Genomic DNA, 21305 nt, shown 5'->3' with positions numbered 1-21305 from the left:
ATCTTCACCTCCCAAGTGCTAGAATTACACACATGCTCCTGTAATGCCAGTTTATAAGCTGACAGGAAACTGCACTTTAGGCTCTGTGCATGCTATCAACTGTACTACATTTCTAGCCCCTTACTCTTTATTTCTTGTATGTCTATTTATTTTATTTATCTATTGGGGGGGCAAGTCTCTCTGTATAGCCCTGGCTGTCCTGGAACTCATGTAGACCAGGCTAGCCTCAAACTCAGATCCACCTGCCACTACCTCCCCTGCACTAGGATTAAAGACGTGTGCCACCACATCTGGCTTGTACTCCAATTTAAAGCAATCTTACAGGTTGTTCAGAGACAAAATCTCACTATGTATCCCAGGCTGGCATCAAACCCTTACTCTTGTCACCCAGGTACCAGTGCTAGCAGGGCACATTATCACTCGTGGCTTAAAGTACTGTTACTCTGAAATGGTCTTGAAATTCCAGGAAGAGTTCAAAGAGCACTCTTTTTTTTTTTTTTTTACAAGATTTGCTTATTTTTATTTTATGTATGAGAGTGTTTTGCCTGTATGTATGTCTATATACCACATGCATGTCTGATGCCCATGGAAGCCAGAAGAGGACACTAGATCCCCTGGAACTAGAATTACAAAAAGTTATGAGCCACCATGTGGGTGCTCGGAACAGAATCCAGGTCTTCTGCAAGAGCAGCTATTATATATATTGTGATTGGTAGGTGTTTTGTTCATCAGACCCCCTCCCCCATCTACTCTAGAGACAGGGTCTTACCATCTAGCTCTTGCTAATCTGGAACTCATCGTAAACCAGACCTGCCTCTATCTCCCAGGTACTGGGGCTACTGGTACCACTCGTTCATGTTCTGTCTGTCTGACTGTCTCTCACTGAATGTAGTACACCATTTTTAGTAGGGCGGCCAGCTGTCTTGTTTTGTGCCAATCCTAGATGAATTCTTAGTTTTCTGCTTTTCTGTGTAAATTTTAGAATAAGATCTTTCAGTCTGCTGGTACAGTATCAGCCATTCTGATAAATTTGCTTATATATAATAATTTATTATATATAATATATTCAGTGTGTAGCTGTTAAGAGCTACATTTACACTTAGTTGTTTTAGACAAAAAGGTTAAAAAAGGGAAAGCGAGGGGCTAGAGAGATGGCTCAAGATTTAAGAGCACTAGCTGATCTTCCAGAGGGCCTGGGTTCAATTCCCAGCACCCACATGATGGCTAACTAACAAACATCTGTAACTGAAGTTTCAGGGACTCTGATAACCTCTTCTGGCCTCTGAGGGCACCAGGCATACAAGTAGTGCACAGGCATGCATGCAGGCAAAACACTTTTTTGCAATTTTAAAAACAAAAATCTCTTACCTATTAAAGTTCTTTTAATTAAAATACACACACACAAGCCTGAAAGTAGTAATAGCTACAGCAATACTGTACTTACAACTTGTTCTAGTTCTAAACTACAAATGAATGTACACCAACTCTGAGCAGAAGACCCAGTTTCAAATCTCACTCTTCCTCTTCCCCTGATGTGGTGGTTAGAGTAAGAATGGCCCTGTAGACTCATATATTTGAATGATCAGGGAGCGGCACTACTTGAAAAAGATGAGAGGTGTGGCTTTGTTAAAGGAAGCATGTGGGGGGGGGGGGGCAGCACCTTGTTTTAGGTTTCAAAGTCCACACCAGATTCAGCGTCTTTCTCTGCCTTCAGATCATACAGCTCCCCATGCTCCCCAGCATGGTGACAATGAACAGCCCTCTGAAACTGTAAGCAAGTCCCAATTAAATGTTTTCTTTGCCGGGCGGTGGTGGCGCACGCCTTTAATCCCAGCACTCGGGAGGCAGAGCCAGGCGGATCTCTGTGAGTTCGAGGCCAGCCTGGGCTACCAAGTGAGTTCCAGGAAAGGCGCAAAGCTACACAGAGAAACCCTGTCTCGAAAAAACCAAAAAAAAAAAAAAAAAAAAAAAAGTTTTCTTTTTTAGGTGTTGCCATGGTCATGGTGTCTCTTCACAGCAATAAAACATTGACTAAGACGCCTGATCTCTCTAAATCTTTCCATCTTTCTTATGCTTACAATGAAGCAAAAACTGGGCATGGTGGTTCACGCCTTTAATCCCAGCATTTTGAAGGAGGCAGAGGCAGGAGGATTTCTCTGAGTTGAAGGCCAATCTAGCTTACATCGTTAAGTTCCAGGACAGCCAGAGTGACCTAGTCAGACCCAAAACAAAACAAAACAAAACAAAACCCCAAAATGATGAAGGAGATTTCAAAACTCTCAAAACACTAACCTATTCTAAGTAATCACCCCACTTTCCCTGGAGGCTCACCTTCAGAAGTTGTCAGGTAAAGTGCTTGTTGCCAAGAGTTTTTCAAATCTTAAACCTCTTTAAACTCCAAAAGAAACAGAACAGAAAGAAAGGTAATAAATAAATAAATTCCTATTTTCACATACTAACTTTGAAGTAATAAAACCATCACTTAAATGTTAGACTTATTAAATAATCAGATTTACAATGTCCTAAACTAAGGTTTTTGTGATAAAATCTGAGTTGCAAAACTAAGCACTCACCAGTCAAGTCAGCCAATTCCTTGACTTCAAGGGCTGTGAAACTGTACAGGCTATTAGGATACTTTTCATTGGTGTGGTATTGTCAAACATATCAACATAATCATTGGAAGCCAAAAGCAATTCAAACTGTCCTTAAAATTAGATTTAGGGTTTTAAATCAAATTCACCTTTTCACAAATTTTCTTTGAGATCTTGTTTTGAGAGGTAGGCTAGCCTTGAACTTACTGTGAGGCTGGCCTCGTGGCTGAGATCCTCCTGCCTTCTAAAAACTGGGGTCTCAGGCATGTGTCACCACACCCACTACAATCAACTCATAACAAGGCCCAAAATGAAACTCACCAATTTAATGATAAAGAAAGAAGTCTAGGACATTAACCATCTTACTGTAGTATTTGAGGTAAACTAGAACCAGAGTACAAACAAGGAAATAAAACAAAATGCAAGGATTTAGCTACTAATACTGATTGCATATAGTTTTCAATCAACCTTTTAAACTAGGCTCCCTTCCCCCCTTCTTTTTAAACATACTAAACACTCCAAATAATTTTTATAAAGCAGGTGATAAAAATGTGTGTCCTTTCCCATCTCTACCCTAAAGACCTATTATGTTATGGCTTGCTTGGACACTATAGGTGTGACTTAAGTATTTAAAAGAGTGGCTATAATTTTCCAGACAAGTCCATCCAAACTCTTAAAGCTCCACTACTCAGGAGCAGCCAGCTCAAATTACTACTTCGCTATGACAACTCGGGTTTTTCTCCATCCAATATTTAGGAAGGAGGTGGCTAAGAAGGAAGAAAAAGGACATAATTAGTGTTGCTTGTAAAACGTTCATCACAGTTGTAGTTGCCAATTGAGCTACAGCCTATTGGGGGCCTAATAGATTTCAGGTCATTATGGTTTGAGGTGGGGGCTTGTGGTGGAAATCAATAAATGACTACTACTTCTTTGCACAGCCCCATATGGAAGTAATCAAGCGCACGGGTGGCAGCTGGGGCCAGTAACAGTCACCTGCAGTTGAGGGACATAGGGGATTCAGATGGATTTAATGCTAATTTCCTACAGAAACAATGAGCTACAAAGAGCAGAGTAACAGACAGGAGGGATGAAGAGACCAGCCAGAACAATGGCTGCACCTGGTGCTGGGAGCAGAGGACACATCTGTCACCCTCCAAGTGGCCCATCCCCCAGCTCTTCCAGCAAAGTAAGGCAACGTCTCTAAACAGCTTGTCACTCAGCAACAGGTTTGAGTTTTTAAGGCTACCACATTCTCTACTGAATCCTTTTCTCTTATGACTAAGAATTAGTTAAGGAAGCACAGCTAGTTCCATCAGCCTGAAGAGACATATTTAAAAACATGCATATTTTAATTAAATTTTTTCATTACTGTGACTTATCAATGTTGGTAGGGCAAAGAAAAATTACACGAGAAGATTAAGTATTAATGTAACAAGTATTAATTTAATGCTTACAATTCATTTCACTACAATTTTACAGTAAAAGAAACAGGTTTGGAGGCTGCTGGAGATGATGTGCATGGTTACACAACCTCATCTAATGCTAAAGCCTACACACAATACTTTTATTTTCTTTCTTCCATCTTTCTTAACACAATCAAGTGAAAATACATGTTCTAAGTCTAGGTATTGTGCTACATGCTTGTAATCCCAGCACTTTGGAGGCAGAAGCAGAAAGATCAGAAGATAAGTTTTCCTCAGCTACACAGAGTTCAAGGCCAGCCTGGGATACATGAGAACCTGTTTGCAATTAAAAAAAAAAAAAAGAAAAAAGAAAGAAAAAAAAGAAAAGATAAAAGAAAAAAGAAAAGAAAAGAAAAAAGAAAGAAAACACATACTCCACTTACTTTTAGTTTCAGCTAAGAGACGTCACTGCAGGTAACGTGAATCCATGTTTTACACAGAACTGTACCCCACCTTGCTAACAACATGTTCAGGATGGAAAAAAACAGGATTTCCACTAATGGTTGCTTTAAACCAAGCACAAAAAGTTCCTAGGGGTAGGAAGTGCTTGCTTTAAAAAAGTAGACCCATATGCATTTTCAACTTCCCAACGTAAGTCTGTTAATACATAGTGTGTGTGTGTGTGTGTGTGTGTGTGTGTGTGTGTGTGTGTGTGTGTGTGCGCGCGCTGAGTACTGAACACAGGGCCTTTACATACTCAGGACTATGATTGTCTTCCTGGTGCTATGACTTGAATCTGGGACCTAAGGCATGCATTTTCACTACAGTCTCCATGGACATTTTTTTTACTTATTTTGAGACAAAGTCTCACTAAATTGCCCAGGCTGACCTTGAACCCACTCTGTAGTCCTGGTAGGCCTTAAACTTTTGATTTCCCTAAGAAGCCAGTATTATAGACCTGCACTACCAGGCCTAGCTAATCACATAGTTTTTAAATGTTAACTGTCTGGGAAGTCCATCAGCCAGTAAGACCATATGTAACAATTCATTTAGCAGTTTGGGGTTTTTTCCTGTAAGACACAACCACTAAAAATTCCTTTATTTACTGATTTGAACTTGGAGGGGAAATAAATGCACATATTTTCAATATAGTACCTTTTAAACTGAACTTGCTAGGATATAAACCACAAATTCAAGGGGGAAATATGTATGTATGTTGATAAATGCCTTACTTATAAGCAAACAACTGTGCCTGGATCTGAAAGATAGCAATAGAAAGGCATATATTTCAAACACAGCAAATGTGCTGGAGAATGCTAAGTAGTTAAGAGTCTTCCAGAAGACTAAGTTCAGTTCTTTGGACACATCTGATGGCTCACAGCCACCTGGAACACCAGCTGTGCAGGAGATCCAACACCTCTGGCCTCCTTGGGCACCTCCACTCACATCCTGATACTCCCACACAGATACACACACGTAATTTAAACAATAAAATATGGGGCTGGAGAGAGGGCTCAGCAGTTACGAGCACTGACTGATTTTCCAGAGGACCCCAGTTCAATTCCCAGCACCTCCACCCGGCAGCTCACAACTGTCTCTAACTCCACGATCCAACACCCTCACACAGACATACATTCAGGCAGAACAGCAATGCACATCAAAATAATAATAATAATAATAAAATTAAAAGAAACAACAAAAACCCACACCATCCTATCGAGCATGGTGGCACATACATACTCCCAGCACCTAGGAGTAGAGTCAGGAAGATTAAGAGGAGCTAAAGCCCAGCCTTGGCTACATAGTGAGTTCAAGATCAGTGTCTAGGTCATAAGAGACCCCCATCTCAATAAAAATATGGCCGAAATTAGCTCAGTGTAACTATGCAGTTGACAAGATTTAACTTAAGGCACTGAGATCTGGATCAAGGAGGACTTTCTCCCCCTCCCCATGCAAACACCTTGCTAGGGGTTGAAACTAGTATACTTCTATCTGCCTATTATTCCCCAACAAAACACAAGACTTCCAAATCAAATGTTACCTCCTCTCCAAAGGATTTGATTCCCTCTGTTGGTAGTGCCTTCTAGAACTTACTGATTTTGTGCATTCATTTTTATCTCCTCTATGATATCTCACCTTTAAATAAAGAGTCTGGGCTGGAGAGATGGTTCAGCTGTTAAAGGCTGGGCTCACAACCAAATATATTTTATATATATGTCTAAGCTGGGCATGATGGTTCACATCTATAATCACAGCATTGGGAGGTGGAGACATGAGGATCATCCAAATCTGTTCAAGGTCATCTGCAGCTACCTGGGAAGGAATTCAAATACTGGCAGTGAGTTCCTGTCTCAACATCTTCCCCTGTCCCCCCAAAATCTCAAAACTAGGTACAGTGGCTCACATCAGAAATCCCAGGGCCTGTGAAACCACGGCCAGCTTGGACAACTCAGCGAAACCTTATCAGAAAATACTAAGAAAAAATCCAAATAACTTCAAGACATCATGAACACATACAATCAAAAGAATTTGTAAAATGCTTGGTGTTGTGGTACACACCTTTTAATCCTAGCAACCACAATTAATGGCAAGAAGGTCTCTGTAAATTTGAGGCTAGCCAGGGCTACTGAGTGAGACCTTGTCAAATAAATAAATAGGTAGATAGATAATAAGATGAATACCCTGGAAATTCCAAGCTCAGCCACTGGATATTAAAAATTATGGGCCAAAGAGGGCTCTCTCCCCTTCCCCATACATGCACCTTGCTGTAGCACATGGCTGGACAATGCTCTACTGCTGACCCATCCCTCAGCTTATGATACAATAATGCAAAAGAACCTTTGGGGGGTTACCATGGCAGAAGTCAGATTCGAGGGGACAGGGAGATAAATAAGATCAGAATGCATGATGTGAAATCCACAAAGAATCGATAAGTGATAGACAGACAAGAAGAAGGAGAGAGAGAGAGAGAGAGAGAGAGAGAGAGAGAGAGAGAGAGAGAGAGAGAGAGAGAGAGAGAGAGAGAGAGAGAGAGAACAAGAACGAACCTTCCCTGGGCCCAGCAACATGACTCCGAGGTAAAGCACCTAGCAATCTGAGTTCACTCTCTGAAACCCACATGGTGGAAGGAGAAACTGATCCTGCAAGTTGTCCTCTGATTTCCACATTAAGTGGCTTTCTCAGTCCTCAGAAAGCTACGGCTTTTCTCAGTACTACTTAACTCAAAAGATTCTTTTGGTTATGGGTTGGAGAGATGGCTCAGTAGTTAAGGGTGCTTACTGCTCTATCACAAACACCTCTAACTTCTGTCCCAAGGGATATATATCCCCACTACACCTCCATGGGTCCTGTGTGAGTGCACACTTGATTCGCTCACCCACCCACACATAAAACATAACGAATCTTAAAATTATTGGTTATAATCTTGTTTATTTGTTTTGAAACAGGGTCTTTCTTTTCAAAGGGTGACCTGGAACTTGATATGTAGACCTGGGGAATCCTTGAACTTGACTTGTAGATCAAGCTGGCCTTGAACTCACAAGAGAATCCTCCTGTCTGTGCTTCCTGGAGTGCTAGGACTGGCAGCAAGTGCCACTGGGCCTGGCTTTGGTTTTAAATGCTGAGCTCTAGCTGGGACCCCAAAGCACAACTGAACTCAAGGGCCTCATTTCACCCCACCATTATTTAGGGTCAATGGATTATCATACAAGCCAGGTGTGGTAATATATACCTGTTATCCCAGCATTTGGGAGTCTAAGACTGGAAAATTACTTATTTTAACACCAGCCTGGGCTATAATAGTTTTATGCCAAACCTGAACCACAGTATTCCTGAGGGCTAGGGACTTAGCTACTAATAGCTGATAGAACACATGCTTTTTTTTTTTTTTTTTTTTTTAGCATGCACAAGGTCTTAGATGCAATCCTGAGTGAGCCCCAAAATATGAAACAGTATTGCTAGAATGGACATATAGCAGTAATAAAAACCCTTTTTAGTCTCTCCCACATCAAACCACAGCCTACACTACATTTTCAGCATTAAGACCTTTTCTCCCTACTCATCCTCAGGAACATAGGTCCTAAAGGTACAATTTAAAGGTATTGCTCACTGAAGGAGGACCATGTAAATTCAATGTAACACTATAGCCTCTCAAATATTCAAACAAGTCTCAGCTGCCATTCACTGCACCTATCAAAACTCCCTAAACTTGTTCTACAAATTCAGTCAATTTAACATAAAAGAAATTTCTAGAAAGATTCATTTAAAAAGTTCCCACTACTTGAGGGAAATAGAGATAAAGCTGAAAGAATTTGAACAGTATACTGCACTGCAGTCAGATGCATGCCTGTTATCCTAACCCAGGAGACAAGAGGGTATTGCTGCAAATTTGAGGCCCAGAGGGTCTACACAGCAAATTCCAGTCAGCTGGGGATACTGAGTGAGTGAGACCCAGGCCTTAATAAACAAACAAAAGCCGGGCGGTGGTGGCGCACGCCTTTAATCCCAGCACTCGGGTGGCAGAGCCAGGCGGATCTCTGTGAGTTCGAGGCCAGCCTGGGCTACCAAGTGAGTTCCAGGAAAGGCGCAAAGCTACACAGAGAAACCCTGTATTGAAAAACCAAAAATAAAATAAAATAAAATAAAAATAAACAAACAAAAAAAGCACTACAGTTTGCTTAAAACACTCAGGTGATATAAAGTTGAAGAACTTTACAAAATACAAGTTATTGGTGACTAGGGGGATGGCTCAGACATTAAGAACTCTGGATACTCTTCTTCTGGGGGACCCAGCAATCACAGAGTGGCACACAGCCACCCACAACTCCAGTTCCAAGGGATCCAGTGCCCTCTTTTGACCTCCATGAACACCAGGCTTACATGTAGTATACATACATGCAACCAAAACACTCATACACCTAAAATGCTAAAAATTTTTAAAGAAATAAAACTTATTTTTAAAAGTTCCCATTTGTCATTTCATAGAATTTTGGGGGAGCCAGGTACAATTTCAATAGTGCTGACCAGTGAGATGGCTCAGTGGGTAAAGGCCCTTGAAGCCAAGCCTGATATGACATAAATTTGAATCCTGGAACCTATACAACAGAAAAAACAGCAACAGACAAACATAAAAATATTTTTTAAATAAGCGTGCTCTTTCAAAGTAATACAATCAATACTTCGCTTAGGCAAGTTGACTTTTCAAAGCTCTTCTGTTCTGGTACAGTCAAAGGGAACATTACATTTGCATTTTATAATCAAAATGCTTTCTAAACTCTATAGTCATAGAGAGACTTAGCAAAGACGACATACAGCATTACAAATACAAAGGGCCTAAAAGGTGGGTACAGGGTCTAGAAAGATGACTCAGCAGTTAGGAGTACTGGCTGCTCTTCCAAAGGACCTGGGTTCAATTCCCAGCACCCACATTGCAGCTGACAACCATCTATAACTCCAGTTCTAAGGGATCTTTTCTGGCCTCTGTAGGCATCAGGCAGCCATATGGTATACATACACATGCAGACAAACTATCCATATACATAAAATAAAAATTTAAATGAAAATGAAAATAAAAAGCAAGAAAAATAATACCCTAAACACATGAGTTAAACCAGATACTATTGTAGCTCAAAGTTGAAGTGAAAATTGAAAAGGGTTTAGGAACCTACCACAACAGAAAAATACCTTAAAACTTCTGAAACTCATCAGTGCCTTCTATGTGTTGGAAAGGCTCTGGGCACATTTCCCCAATACTGACACAAATCAGGAGTCAGCTGTGGTGGCACATGCCTTCAGGGAGACAGAGGAGGGTGGATCTCTGTGAGTTCGAGGCCAGCCTGGTGTACCTAGATACCCAGTAAAATCCAGTGAGAACGAGAGAAAAGGGGGTTGGGGACAGGAAAGCAAACAAACCAAATGGGGCCCAGAGCAGCAGCAGACTGCCCAAGGTGAGAGAACTAGGAAATAAAGCCTGTACAGTACATACTAAACACAGGTTCCGCCTACAGGGGGATGATTTGGAAGCCTTTCAAAAATAGTAGTAACACTATATAAATAACCAATAGGCATCACAAACTGACAAAGACTCCAGAACACAGTAGGGGTTTGAGGTGTTTTGTATGGGGGGGGGGGGGGTGGGATGATGTCGAGAGCACACACCCGAGCACTCCAATTCACAATTCAAGTCAGATTTGATGTTATTTCAGTCATGGAAAATAGCATAGGAGCAAAACATAACAAGATCTAAAATGCAGAGATGACACGAGCTTTGCTGCAATCTCTTTTAGTTGTAGTATGTCTGATTACTTTGAAATTGAAACTACCTGACAAGGGGAAAGAGCACCGCAGGAGTCTTCTCCCGACCACTGGTTTCATGCATACTTAAGAAAAACAATCCCCTCAGAATATGCCACAAGCATTCAGTGTGGAAGAGCTTAAAGAGCAATTCGTGGGACTACCTTTCTAACTATAGAATTTATCAACTACATCCGATTTTAACTAAACTTTCCATTCAAAAATACAAAGGTGGCAATGAAAAATTAAATAGAAACAGGAAACCAAATGAAGCACCAAAATGAAACCAAGACTAAACTCACAGAATATCCATAAACACATAATTCGAGATAAGCAAAAAGCTTTGGAAAGGCAGAGAATTGTACACTTTATCACCCAGAACTAAATGAAAATGTACACTTACCCTGAACGTCCAAATTCTAAAATCCAGACTCGTAATATACCCAATCTACTTGAAATAGGTATTAAAAAGCTCTCTTTTCTCCCTCTAATCTTCAAAGCCCAATCGGAGAGCAGCCTTCCTCCGCCTTTCATTAGCTGGACATGTGTCAGCTCTCTCACATCTGCGATTTCTCACTGACTAGAGCTGCCTGTCCCATTCCAGGGAAACACAGATGGATCCCAGATGGGAAGGTCCTGCCAAACAGACCAGCTCTTCACCTTGCCAGAATCCCCAGATCCAGTCAGTCTCTCTTTCTCCCTCCCTCCTGCTTCCTCTCTCTCCACTACCCCTTCCACCCTCCCTGTTACCAGGGCGCTTTGCCAGCTGATGTCACTAAGCACACACCTCCTAGTGGCTCCTGGCCAATCTGACATTAACTTGTTAAATGCATGTAGTCTGTTTATGGCTGAGAATAATAGCAAGAATATTGTGCAAAACCTATCTATTCGAGTCACTAGTGGAATAAATGTAGTCATACATGAGCACACAGACATTTTGGTGGACATTCAAATGTTTAACAATTACCATCGAAAGTCCTACATATTGTGTAGTTTTTGCTATTGTTTAATAACTTCTGCTCTTTGGACCAGTTTTTAAACCCTATGAGACAAAAGCCTTCATAAAATAAATTGTAAACACATTTTCAGTGTATAACTGGATCAAAAATAAAAAGCTGCAAATTAGTTTTGGGAATATAAGCAGAAATATATGTAAATGATTCACACAAGCTGCCTCCCTGATCCAGACTTGGTACTCTGCAAGACTGGCACGTGATTAAATTAAGACAATGCAGACAACATGGTTCTGGTGCTGTAAAGACTGTAAATTAAAGATGAGGACACATTGCAAAACTTGCTTTAAAACCAAGCAAACATGAATGAGGTTCCCATGACCAACATTTAGTTTCAACAGTGAAGAATACCATAAAATTGAGATAATCGTTTTGAGAATCTAGACATAAGACAGACCCACACAACTACCAAGTTTAATCCTTGGCACTTCCCAAGAGCTAATACAAGATAATACTTACTCAATTTCTGCTGCATGAAAACTGGTATCTGAGCTGACACTACCAGTTATAAGATTTTACCACTGAGTAAACTGCATGAAGGGTCTTGAGCCTCTCTGTACAATTTTAAAATTTCCTGTGAATCTTTATTTTAGACTAAAGATTAAAAATGGAGAAGCTTGACTTCTTCCCAGAGATACTACATGAACATATATGCTACATTAACATTTATACATTAAGAATGAAGATCTAGCCGGGCGTTGGTGGCGCACGCCTTTAATCCCAGCACTCGGGAGGCAGAGCCAGGCGGATCTCTGTGAGTTCGAGGCCAGCCTGGGCTACCAAGTGAGTTCCAGGAAAGGCGCAAAGCTACACAGAGAAACCCTGTCTCGAAAAACCAAAAAAAAAAAAAAAAAAAAAAAGAATGAAGATCTAGGGGTGCTGGAGAGATGGCTCAGTGCTTAAGAACACTGCTCTTCCAGAGGATCCGAGTTCAATTCCCAGCACCCACATGGCAGCTCACAACTGTCTGTAACTACAAGATCTGACACCCTCACACAAACATGCATGCAGGCAAAACACCAATGCACATAAAAAAATAAAAAATAAATTAAAAAAAAAAAAAAAAAAAAGGAATGAAGATCCCAGCACTCCAGAGGCAGAGGCAGGTGGATCTCTGTGAGTTTGAGGCCAGCCTGGTCTACAGAGCTAGTTCCAGGACAGCCAGGGCTACACAAAGAAATCCTGTCTCAAACCCCCCCACACCCCCAAGTAGAATAAAATAAGAATGAAGATCCTCACAGGGCTGGAGAAATGGCTCAGGGATTTAAAGCACTAGCCGTTCTTCCAGAGGACCAGGGTACGATTCCCAGCACCCACATGGCAGCTCACAACTGTCTGTGGCTCCATTTCCAAGGGATCTGACACCTTCACATAAACATACGTGGAGGCAAAACACCAATGCACATAAAGTAAAAATAAAAAATAGGGCTGGAGAGATGGCTCAGAGGTTAAGAGCACTGACTGCTCTTCCAGAGGTCCTGAGTTCAATTCCCAGCAACCACATGGTGGCTCACAACCATCTGTAATGAGATCTGGCACCCTCTACTGTATACATAATAAATAAATAAATCTTTAAAAAATAAATAAATAAATAAATAAATCATAGGGAGCCGGGTGGTGGTGGCGCACACCTTTAATCCCAGCACTCGGGAGCCAGAGGCAGGCGGATCTCTGTGAGTTCGAGGCCAAGCCTGGTCTACAAAGCGAGTTCCAGGAAAGGCGCAAAGCTACACAGAGAAACCCTGTCTCGAAAAAACCAAAAAAAAAAAAAAAAAAAAAAAAAAAAATCATAGGGGCTAGAGAGATGGCTCAGTGGTTAAAGAGCACTGGCTGCTCTTTCAGAGGACCGGGGTTCAATTCCCAGAACCCACATGGCCGCTCAGAGCTGCTCTGTAACTCCAGTTCCAGAGGATCCAATACCCTCACACAGATATACATACAGGCAAAACACAAATGTACATGAAATAATATAAATAGATAGATAGATAGATAGATAGATAGATAGATAGATAGATAGATAGATATAGATAAATAAGTGGGAAAGCCTAGGTTGAAAAACAACAACAAATGAATGAAGATCCTCCATATATATAGTCAAACAGATACCATACGCTACCATACCAAGTGAAACCTATAAACATGGCATTTTCTGTCTGGTAATGTTTTACAAAAAAGAAAGACTCACCACCACCCCCAGAGGTGGTTGGCAGAAAGATTAATTGATACAGTAGCAAGAGGTTTTATTGTAAGTAATAGTACCAAGGACTACCCTTATTTCCTTGACTGTCAATAGGACAAAACCTATTGGTAGACATTATTATCTCAGTATTACAGCTAAGGAAAGTAAGAAACAAAGATATTAACATCATATGACTAGTGTCAGCAGCATGTCTGGATTCATACCCAGAGTACTATACAATATTATCAAGTAAGAAATTAATCAAGACACTACTTAAGTGGGATGCACGGGCACACAACTGTAATCTCAGCTACTTAGGACTACACTAAGTAAATTTAGGAGTTCAAACCCAGCCTGGGCAACAGTCACGCCCACGTTGCTTAATGCCTATTGATCCTAGCAAAGTAAAGAAAGGCGAGGATGAGGAGAGGGAGGGAGGTGGGAAGGGAGGGAAGAAGGAATCAAGGGGCTATCCCAAATTACTCACTCTGGAGGACTACTAAGTCATGAAAACATTCCAGCACCTCCAATAAGAGGACCACTTGGTAAGGAATTAAGACTTCCTACCAACAAGCAGTATCAACTTGCTCGCTACATAAGTAAGCATTCTTTTTAAAAATTTATTTATTTTATGTTTGTTGAGTGTCTGGTGCCTGAAGGGGTCAAAAGAGGATATCACATACTCTGGAACTATTGTTTACAAATAGTTATAAGCCACGACGTGGAGGCTGGGAATTGAACCTGGCTCCTCTGAAAGAGCAACAAGTATTCTTAACCACTGAGCAATCTTTCCAGCCCCCAGTAAACAATCTTGATAGCAGGCACCAAGCTGCTACCATCAGCTAAGACAGCTTGGAATTATGACACATTGGAACTATGACTCATAGAAAGTACATTAATATATGTTTAGGGTTTTTTTGCAAAGGAAAAAGATGGTTCTCTCAACCTGTGCCTGTAATCCCAGCAACAGTGAAGAGGCTGAAACCTCTTTTTTCATTTTTCCAAGATAGGGTTTCTCTGTGTAGCCCTGGCTGTCCTGGAACTCACTCTGCAGACCAGGCTGGCCTCCAACTCACTGAGATTTTAGAGTATTAAGAGACACATACTTTAATAGAAACATCTAAAAAACTGACTTATATTTGCAAATTGATCACAATAGAAAAATATATAAAACATATTCTAAGGTTGGGGATTTAGCTCAGTGGTAGAGTGCTTGCCTAGCAAGCACAAGGCCCTGGGTTCAGTCCTCAGCTCCGGTAAAAAAAAAAAAAACAAACAAACAAAAAAAATTCTATTTTAAGAAAAACAATTTGCACTAACTCAGTGAAAAAGAGCTAATAGATAGATGGCTTACGGTGCTTTGAATGGGTGCCCTCTTGATAGAATTACTTTTTTCTGGCCCCAAAACTGTACTTGAATAACTTTTCTCAAACTGTTAAGAGTTTAAGTAACAAAGCCACGTGGTGATGGCACATGCCTTTAGTCCCAGAACCCTAGAGGCAGAGGCTGGTGGATCTCTGAATTCGAGGCCAGACTGGTCTACAGAGCTCCAGGATAGCCAGGGCTACACAGAGAAACCCTATCTCAAACTGTGCACCCCTCCCCCTCAAAAAGGAGAGTTTACGTCACATACTGCTTATCACAAAGCCTAAATGTGGTACTATTCTACTCTGTTGCGTAAACGCTGAATAGGAAAGAGGGGTGTCTGAGGGCAAAGGTGACAAGACCTGGGGAAGTATGGAGCCACGCCCAATGCTCAGGTCTAGTTCTCTTCTTGAAGTGATATCCTGCCACTCACTGTGGATGGAGGATAAGCTCCTGGGCATTCAGTACATTGTTCTACTTTTTCTGTTCAAACTTTTCCACAGGGAGAAAAAACAACAAACCAACAACTTTGCCAGCGGTGGTGGCCCACGCCTTTAGTCCCAGCACTCGGGAGGCTGAGGAAGGTGATCTCTGTGAGTTCGAGGCCAGCCTGGGCTACAGAGCAAGATCCAGGACAGGCGCCAAAGCAACACAGAGAAACCCTGTCTCAAAAATCAAAACAAAACAAAAAAAACCCACCAAACAAATAAAAACAATTTCCATAGCATACCTATAGGTATGATCCACAGCCCTCCCCATAACCCACCAAAAAAGATTTAAAAATTTTTATTGTTTTTGAGACAGGGTCTCTGTATGTATGTAGTTCTGGCAATTCTGGAACTCTCTATGTAGGTAGATCAAGCCAGCCTCAAACTCAAAGAGATCCACCTGCCTCAGCCTCCCAAGTGCTGGGATTAAAGACATGTATCACCAAGCCAAGTTTTCAGGAACGAAATTTCTGTGCAACAAATTACTAATAGACAAATTTAAAAAGAAAAAAGGCCAGAGTGGTAACCTACACCATTGATCCCAGGGAGTCAGAGGCAGGCTGGACATCTCTTGTATTCCAGGCCAGCCTAGACTATATAGTTAGTCAGTTCCTGGCCAGGCAGGGCTACTTATCGAGATCCTGTCTCCAAAGTGGGGAGGGGGGTAAGAGGGAGGTAAAGAGGTAAAGACATAACTAAACCCTTCGTCTTATTTTCCTACCTTTGAACTTTTTTCCCCTTTTAACTTGATCTTTGCCAGTCTCCCCCTCTTGTCAACAGGCCTACTGCCATTTAACAAATGGTGGTTTGGAGGATAAAAGACAGACCCTTAGCACAGGCAGTGGAATTCCAAATGCTAGACTCTTGGCTCCACAATGTCTGATTCAGAACTGCTGGGAGCTATTAGTGGAGCTCGCCCACCCAGGCATGTGAGGCTGGGAGAGCTCCTTTCACACCACCCGCACAAGCCTCTCATTTATGCTACAGGCTTCAATGAGCATGCTTTTGTTCCGCACAGGCACTCATGAAGTCCAATGTAACTCCAGACAGTATCAGGAAGGTCCAGAAGGAAGGAAGAATGATGCAGTTTCGATGTGGACCTGCAACAGATCTTTTTATAAGAATGGGGCAACAGTCCAAGAAAATTACCTTTTCAAAATACTCAAATACAAGGTAAAAGGATCTCCTGTAACAGTCCCAGATGCATTCTGGTTTGAATGACAACACTTGCTATTCTGCAGGCATCTCTTGTTCTTTCCCACCTCCAGCCTTTGTTAAAGACACTATACTTGGAACTGTGGCCCCAATCAGCCTGCACACATTTTCCATCATCCCCCATCTTTGACTGTCAAATCACACCCTTCCTTCAAAACAAGTGTTTATAAAACATTACACCATGACAATCCCTAAAAACCTTTGCTCTCTTTGGTTCTAAGGACTGAACCAAGGGCGTCAGCACCCATGCTAGTTAAGTGCACTACAATTGAGCTATATCCCAAACCTTTAACTCATCCCGATTACTCGTGTTTAAAAAAAATCTTTAAGCCAGGCATGGTGGTGAATGACTTTAGTCCCAGCACTTGGGAGGCAGAGGCAGATGGATCTTTGAGTTTGAGGCCAGCCTAGTCTACAGAGTGAGTTCCAGAATGGCCAGGGCTATAAAGAGGAACCCTGTCTCAAAAAAAAAACAAAAACAAAAACAAAAACCAAACATCTTTACTTTCCTGGAAAGTACGTAGAAATTGTTACCATGCTTCCAACAATGGGGTCAAGAATAGGCATGATAAGCACATAAGCACAGTGGTTCTGTTGTCCTTTACCATACTATTATGTAAGCAGCCTATTTCCAATAGTGGAAAAATAGGCATGAAGTTGGTTGAGGTGCTACACCTCTGTAATCCTAGTACTTGGAAGACTGAAACAGAAGGACTGCTGTAAATCTGAGGCAAAAAAAGGAAGAGGAAGGAGAGGAAGGAGGAGGAAAATATACAATAAAGAATAATGAAGACAGACATCGTACTGCATGCCTGTAACCCCAGCATTTTGGACAGTCCAGGAGGACAGGGAATGCAATCCTCCCTGAAACAAAAGAGATTATAGAACCTGGAGAGGTAGCTCAGCAGTTAAGAGCACTGGCTGCTCTTCCAGAGGACTAGAATTCAATCCCCAGCATCCACACCTGTCTGCATTTCCAATTCCAGGGAATCCAATGCCCTCTTCCTATCCTTATGGGCACTGCACGAATATGGTGCACAGACACACACATATAGGCAAAACACCCATACACACAATAAATAAATAGTTTAAAAACAAAACCAACAGACATGGTGGCTCAGACCTGTATTCTGAACTCCAGAGCATGAGTCGGAAAAGACTGCTTGGGTCCAGCAGCTCCAGGCCTGCCTGGACAACATAATGAAACACTATCTAAAAAAATTTAAAAAAATAAAGGGCTAGGGAGAAGGCTTACTGGGTAAGAACCCACGTAAGAAAAAGGAAGGAGGCTGGAGAGATGTCTCAGCAGATAAAAGCATTTGCTGCTCTTGCAGAGAACCCAGGTTCCCTTTCTAGCACCCACATTTTGGCTCACTACTACCTGTAACCAAATTTCCAAGGGATCTGACACCCTATTCTGAACTGAGGGCACCAGGCAGGCAACATAATGACATGAAAGCAAAACACCCACGCACATAAAATAAATTAATCTTTAAATAATTAAAAAAAAAAAGCCCCAGCACTTGGGAAGCAGAGGCAGGTAGGTCTCTGAGTTTGAGACCAGCCTGGTCCAGGACAGCTAGAACTACACAAAAGCCCAAGCAACATAGCTAATACCGGCCAGCTAGAGAGAGCTACATGGTGAGACCATGTCTCAACAAACCAAGGACTGGACATATAACTTGGTTTTAGATCATCTTTACCATGCACAAAGCCCTAGATTTGATCCCCAGAACTGAAAAAGAAATACTTAAGTCAGCTGTCACTTTTTTCCCCCCTAGTTTTCTGAGACAGGGTTTCTCTGTGTAACATCCCTGGCAGTCCTGGAACTCGCTCTGTAGACCAAGGTGGCCTTGAACTCACAGAAATCCACTGCCTCTGCCTCCTGAGTGCTGGGATTAAATGGTGTGCAGCACCACTGGCCGGCATAGCTGTCACTTTATATCTACGACACTGACACCAAGTAAATGACATGACCATGACTATTTATTTTAAGCACCTATGAGACATTGGCTAGGAATTTGTTTGCTTGTTTTTTGTTTTTTTTTGTTTTGTTTTTCCAAACAGGGTTTCTCTGTGTAGTTTTAGTACCTGTCCAGGTGCCCGCCTGGATTTCACTCTGTAGACCAGGCTGGCCTCGAACTCACAGAGCTCCACCAGGCTCTGCCTCCCAAGTGCTGGGATTAAAGGTGTTCACCACTGCCGCCTGGCTGCTAGATCATTCTTAAGAATACAAAGAGGGCTGGAGAGATGGCTCAGAGGTTAAGAGCACTGACTGCTCTTCCAGAGGTCTTGAGTTCAATTCCCAGCAACTACATGGTAGCTCACAACCATCTATGATGAGATCTGGTGCCCTCTTCTGGCCTGCAGTCATACATGCTGTATACATAAATAAAAAAAAATCTCCAATGGGCTTGGTGGTGCACACCTTAAATCCCAGCACTTGGGAGGCAGAGGCAGACGGACATAGAGATGAGTTCAAGGCCAGCCTGATCTACAAATTGAGTTCCAGGACTGCCAAGACTACAGAGAGAAACTCTGTCTCAAAAAACAAAACAAAGAAAAAAGAAAAAAAAAAAAAAATTCAGAGGGCATGAAAATGAGAAAAAGAAAACAGGGCATGATGGTACATGCCTTTAATCCTAGCTCTTAGGAGGCAGAAGCAGGTGGATCTCTGGGAGTTGGAAGCCAGCCTGGTCTATGTATCATACTCTAGGACTGTCAGGGCTACATACATATGCAAAACAGACAAACAAACAAACAAAAAGACAGGATGTAGCTGTGCTATTGGGGACAAAGATAGGAAGATCACTGTGACAAAGATAGGAAGATCACTAGGGCCTGTCAGTCACCAGCCTAGCTCTGGGCTCAGTGAGGGACCATGTCTCAAGGGACTAAGACAAAGTGTGGTAAAAGCAGGATACCTGATACTCTCTTCCAACCTCTGAACTCTCATACACACAAGTGCAACCCACTCACCACCACCACCCGCACAACTCTTCAAAAAGATAAATAAGGTTCTGGAGAAATGGCTCAGTTGGTAAAGCATTTGCCACACATGAGTATCAAGGACAAGTTTGATCTTTAACACCAACCTAAATGGCTGGTGTGGTGGTATGAGCTGAGAAGGTAGGGACAGGCAGACAGACCCCTACGATCTGATGATCAACCACTCTAGCCTATCAGTGAGGTTAGGGAGACACTCAAAAATCAAAGTGAATGGCTCCTGAGAAAGGACATCTAATGGTCTCCAAAGGCGTACGCATACACATGAATGTAAACACACAAAGTTATATACAAATAAATAAATAAACTCTTAAATTATCTCAGTATCAATCCAAAAACACAGAGCAGGGTGTGGTAACACACCCCTGCAATCCAAGAGTTTGGGAGAATGAGACAGGACAACACTAGTTCCAGGCCAACAGACAATGTCTCAATACATACATACTCATACCTTTTTACTTTTTTGTTCATTTTTGCTGTTAAATGTCCTAACCAAAATTAACACATTTGCTGAGGTAAACTGCATTCAGGTATATGTGACTAGAAAGAGCTGGGAAAGCAACCAATTAGCTCTTCTAAGTCTCACCAGCTGTGTTTTCCTGATGACAGAAGCTCTGTCCACCTGCTCCCACAGATGGTACAGCTGAAGTAAAACACCTGGTTCAGTAGTACATCCACTCCATGCAGTCAGAACAATGCTAGCTGTGAAGACACCAAGCCCAAATCAGTATTTTCATTTTATTATCTACACAAAGATCAAAATCATAACTAAAATAGATTTCTACCTTCCAAACACAAATACTATAATCTCAAAGTAAAACAATAATATCTAAATTGATAACTGCTGGAGTCACAGATCACCTAGAGCTTTACTTACCTATCCTAACTTTTGGTGGCCAGTCTGGTCTACATAGCAAGCATCTGAGCCAGTCAGGCAATATAGCCTGACCTTTTTTAAAAAATAAAAATAAATATAGAAATAAAAATAAAAGACAAAATCATTTTTAAAAGCCAGACATAGGCAGGGTGGCACTGTAGTGGTATTTGCTCTGCCCATGAGGCGAGGTGGTTCTTCTTGCTGTTGTACATGACCTCTCATAAGGAAAGGGGGAAGAGTCACATGCCCCTTCTCCCTGCTTCTGCCTGTGAGGCGGATTCACTTGCACTCAGATCAGAGAATGATTTCAGCTGTCTCCTCTGTTCTCTACTTGTGAGTGTATTTCCTAAATTTCTATCTTAATAAATCCCTATTACCCATTAAAGAGACTCATGTGGATTGATCATAATAAGTGGCGCCCAACGTGGGACACGAACCCACAACTCTGAGATTAAGAGTCTCATGCTCTACCGACTGTGATCATAATATAGCACATCTTTAAACCCAGCTCTCCGCAGGCAGAGTCAGGCCAACCTCTGTGAATTTGAGGCCAGCCTGGTCTGTAGAATGAGTTCCAAGAGAGCCATGCTACACAGAGAAACCCTGCTCAAAAAACAAAACAAAATGACAGGCATTGTGCCAGAAAGATGACTCAGCAAGTACAGGTGCTTGTCATCAAGTCTGATCTGATGACTTGAATTCAATCCCCGGAACCACAGGAGGGAAACTGACTCACAGGAGCTGTTCTTTGACCTCCACATGTGGCACACACACCTATAAGTAAGTGTAAACAAGGTTTTAAAAGACTTATCAATATTGGCAAATTTATAGGCTGGAAAGATGATTCAGCAGTTAATAGCAATTACTGTTCTTCCAG

General features: G+C 41.8%; 1 protein-coding gene across 8 annotated transcripts in view; it reads right to left on the bottom strand.

Annotated features, from left to right (window-relative positions):
* Window positions 1-21305, bottom strand: part of Cbfa2t2 (CBFA2/RUNX1 partner transcriptional co-repressor 2) — a 112322-nt gene that overhangs the window by 79881 nt on the left and 11136 nt on the right. The window contains exon 2 of one of the 8 annotated variants that reach the window (XM_052726146.1): window positions 20138-20253. The exons of 6 other annotated variants lie outside the window; for them this stretch is intronic. The gene's annotated coding sequence lies outside the window, so the exon portion shown is untranslated. Of the gene's footprint in view, window positions 1-10688; window positions 10940-20137; window positions 20254-21305 lie in introns of those variants that run through there. One more of the 8 variants, XM_052726147.1, reaches the window with a different exon arrangement.

The sequence above is a fragment of the Peromyscus californicus genome, unplaced genomic scaffold (assembly GCF_007827085.1).
Source record: "Peromyscus californicus insignis strain IS unplaced genomic scaffold, ASM782708v3 Scaffold_7__1_contigs__length_154581171, whole genome shotgun sequence".
Taxonomy (NCBI): Eukaryota; Metazoa; Chordata; class Mammalia; order Rodentia; family Cricetidae; genus Peromyscus; species Peromyscus californicus.
Note: the sequence above shows the minus strand (reverse complement) of the source record. Positions and strands in the feature narration are given on the sequence as shown.